Below are 4,176 nucleotides of genomic sequence, written 5' to 3'. Positions count from 1 at the left end.
TTATCCCGTTTGAACTCCGTTCGATATTGGGTTTCTGCAAAATATAAAACATGCAACAAACAGGAACTGGCACTAGGCACTGGATCAATATGTTAGTCAAAAAAATAGTATAAAATGTTTCCAAAAATATATGAAAGTTGAATAATATTAGCATGAAACAATTAAAAATTATAGATACGACGGAAACGTATCAGCATCCCCAAGCTTAATTCCTGCTCGTCCTCGAGTAGGTAAATGATAAAAAAAAGATAATTTTTGATGTGGAATGCTACCTAGCATAATCTTGATCATGTATCTAAGTATGGCATGAATATTAAGACACAAGTGATTCAAAGCAATAGTCTATCAGCTATTATATCTAAAAAGTATTTGACGGGCTTATCAGAATAAAGATAATTAGCTTAAAAATCCCACTATAATTAGAAACATCCGACATTTAATTCGGTGTGTCTATTTCCGATTAACAGAGAATAGCCATTAGATCTACATAAACCAGATGGGCACGTGCCGTGAGATCACAATAGGTACAGAGGCTGGACTATCCCAGGAGGCCATGAGCGACCAAAAAATACCCAAAAAAACATAGAGATGGAAACTCTTCCGTGAGATCCCTTATACTCAATCTCCCGATCTAAACAGGCTGGACAATAGCACGAGTGACTAGACCTCCTTAAAAATAGTGCCTACAGGTTATATTCTCTCGGCAACCATAACATGAACAAACTCTCATGATCCTCCCACACAAAAAAACATGAACTTGTACAAAACTCTCCAAACAAATCCAAAATCTCACAAACAATGTACAGAGATTCAGTCTCTCCAAATAGAAGAATATCTCTTTAGAGTCCACATACAACCAAAATCTCATGTTCTTCGAGGTCAACTTCATTGTCTTCCTCCAGCAGGCACTAGCCGGCTCCGTCGAGCAATCAAACCACCTCTAGGTACAATCTTCACGAAATTATAGATCGGAACTATTAATGGACCAATAAAACCTCAATTATGCTCTAGGGATTGCTCATCTAAAAAGATTTGCCATGTTAGTTCAGAAGGTTGATTATGTACAATAATCAGACCTATTAATGGATCAATAATACATCAGTTATGCTCTAAGAAGTGCTCATCAAAAAGGTTTGACATGTTAGCTCAAAAGGTTGATAATCTACAAATAGAAAAAACTATCATGTGTATTCGATATTAAGTAATGCAATTCTATATGTCTGGGTTCATACTTTTACTCATCCAGAGAAGGTTGATGCGTGGATGTTGGTTCCAATGTATTCACATTAGGATAATACATACTCTAGAAGACTAGAACCATACTACAACTGTAACATAAACAAATGGGATTGCTTGCTATGATATAGAGAAATATGTATGATGCATTATATGGTTTTCATATCTGATCAACCTTAAATTCGATAGCGGCTTCATGTCCTGATGCCACCAGCTCCATCTGAGTTGCGATAGCACGCAAAGCAACTACCTAAAATGCAGAAACGGAAGTGTTATATCCAACAGAATTCTTGAACAGTTTAACATTTCCTGGAATCCCAAATCACAAGCTAAAATTAAAAGTTGGCATACTTATGACGCTCCTACATAATTTCAACCAAAGTGCGGGGTTATGCAATGGTACAAGGATGGTGACTATTCAACTTGGAACAAGATTTATCGAAGCATAGATAACAACGGGAACACATGTGGGAGAAAAGGTACATTATCCAAGAATAATAATGCCGCCAACTGAATTAGCATGGCCATTTGTTCTAAAAATGAGACAATATCCTACATCAGTTTGATTTGCTATGATTATCAACAAAAGCCATGGACAATCCATAAACAAGGTAGGATTATATCTACCAGAACAAGTTTTCGCACGTGGACAATTATACGTAGCCTTCTCAAGAGTCAAAAAAAGGGATGGACTATGGGTAATGGTAAATGATGAAGATAGCAATGAGGACGATGTGGTCACAAACATAGCCTATAAAGAAATATTCTAATGGTATGAACAAATAACACAATTTCAGCATGATGCTTCTTTCAGTAGATGAGGCCACTGGCCTCTTACATAAGAATTGCATACATATAAATTTAGTACACTGCGAAATATCCTTAAAATAAAATCTGACTTAACTATCCTAACATGATATGGCAGGTCGAATATGGTCTACTACCGTGCCAAAGTATTGCAAACATGCATCCACACGTGAAATAGTTCAGTACTACCAAACACCGACAATGTAGATTATGTGATACTTGATTCTACAAGCTTATTGTTTAATACAAACCAATAGTCAGAGCATCAGGACATTGTTATATTTCATATGTACAATGCAATCAGGCATGTTTTCATATTCAATTATTATATATTAATTTTTCATTGCAAAGTATTGCAAACATGCATCAACAGTTGAAAATAGTTCATGCCTAACAAGCATAGACAATATATATTATGTGGCATTTGATTCTACAAGCTTATTATTTAATGCAAACCAATAGTGAGAGCATGGGGGCATTGTAATATTTCATATGTACAATGCAATCAGACATGTTCTCACATTCACTAATTATATGTTAATTCTTCTCTACGAAATATTTAAACTATAGCTAATCACAAATGTACTAATTGTTGCTTGAATTTGTCAAATATTAATAGGGGTAGGGGGGACTAACACTACCAATGCCGGCCCTAAGCCCGTTAAAAAGTGGAGGGGGCAAAAACAAATTAACTCTACACCTTAAGATGTATTTCACATTCAAAACTTACTATCATCATTTAGTAACTTAGCTCTGAGTCAATCAATTGAAAAAAAGAGCAGTCATTGTACACGATGATACAATGAATATATGTAGTACTCCCTATGTAAACTAATATAAGACGTTTTCGGTCACTACTAATTTGCATTGGTATGCCTGCTCAGACATATATTTACATTTTAAATTTTTCTCTAACTTGTATCTATTTTGTACCTCAGTCAACACTTATAGACCACTTAAAAAAATAATCACATGTTTTTTCAAGATTTCAAGGAAAAATGATGAAATATTTAACACTAACATGCATTTTTGTTAATTATATTATGGTAGAATCGCACAAAAAGGGGAAAAGGTTAAGAAAAAGGGGAAATATGACAGAGTCGGGAAAAGGAAAAAGGGGGACCTGCAGGTTGAACTTCGAATAATGTTGCTGTGAAGTGCCGAGCTGCCTCGAGTGGATATATAGATGATGCTTCTGGCTTGTGCTCTTGGGGAAGAAAATGCCGTCAGCATCCTCATACTAAAGCTGGATCCAAGAGGACTGCGAGCCCGCGGGAGATGAAATCCATTACCAAGTCGATCTCACTATCTCCCTGGCGCAGCTAATCCTTGAGCGCTGCTACCCCTCCATCGCCATTTACAAGAGACCGATGAGGCGTACGAGCAGCCAAACCAGCTGCCGTCGATGCTAAACCTGTAGCAGAACCAGCAGCGGAGTGGATTCAGGTGGAGGACGAGCAACCTCAATGCAGCGAGTAAAGAAAGCAAGCTGATTGGATCTGTCCGGTAGCAGCAATTTGTGGGTGAGCTGAGAGAATAAGGATAGGAGAAAGGGGATCTCAGCAAAGACAAACATTCTCACTGTGTGAAATAATTACGGGAAAGAAGAACGGAGAAGTAAAGAAGACTCTGGGATGGGGAAAATCAAGACTACTACTGCTGGGACCCATTAAACAAAGGTAAATGTTTGCGACCGGCACACCGGCCAAAGTTTCGGCCGGCCGAGTGCGTGTCGTGGGATTTTTTTTCGATTCGATTAGCCATGTCATCACACCTAAGCACTAAACGCGTGGCTGTTGGTGACCCAGGCACCGCCCGTTACTCTTGTCTTCCTCTTCTTATCCATTCGGTGCCCATCCGTATTCTTATCCAGCCGGCCGCGTCTTCTTCCCATCCACCCGCACCCAGGAGGCAAGCTCGCCGCCGTGGCCGTCGGCAAATAGATGCGCCTCATCTGATTCGTATGTGGATCGCCGGCGCGGGATGCACCCTTCTCCATGGCCGCTCGCAGCGACGGGCGCACTCGTCGCCTTGTCCGCCTCCGCCAGCAGCTGGATGCGCGCCCTGTCCATGGCCGCCGCAGCCAGGGTGCGCCCGTCACCATGGCCAAGCTGCAACCGGCCATGGTGGCGG

General features: G+C 39.9%; 1 long non-coding RNA gene across 1 annotated transcript; it reads right to left on the bottom strand.

Annotated features, from left to right (window-relative positions):
• Window positions 1-715: 715 nt before the first annotated feature.
• Window positions 716-3,617, bottom strand: LOC119307981. The gene is made up of 2 exons (XR_005149670.1): window positions 3,167-3,617; window positions 716-1,486 (listed from the first exon to the last, which is right to left on the bottom strand). It is a non-coding gene; the product is annotated as an uncharacterized LOC119307981 (long non-coding RNA).
• Window positions 3,618-4,176: the final 559 nt, after the last annotated feature.

Source organism: Triticum dicoccoides, chromosome 5B, assembly GCF_002162155.2.
Source record: "Triticum dicoccoides isolate Atlit2015 ecotype Zavitan chromosome 5B, WEW_v2.0, whole genome shotgun sequence".
Taxonomy (NCBI): domain Eukaryota; kingdom Viridiplantae; phylum Streptophyta; class Magnoliopsida; order Poales; family Poaceae; genus Triticum; species Triticum dicoccoides.
This window is presented reverse-complemented; position numbering and strand designations above follow the sequence as displayed.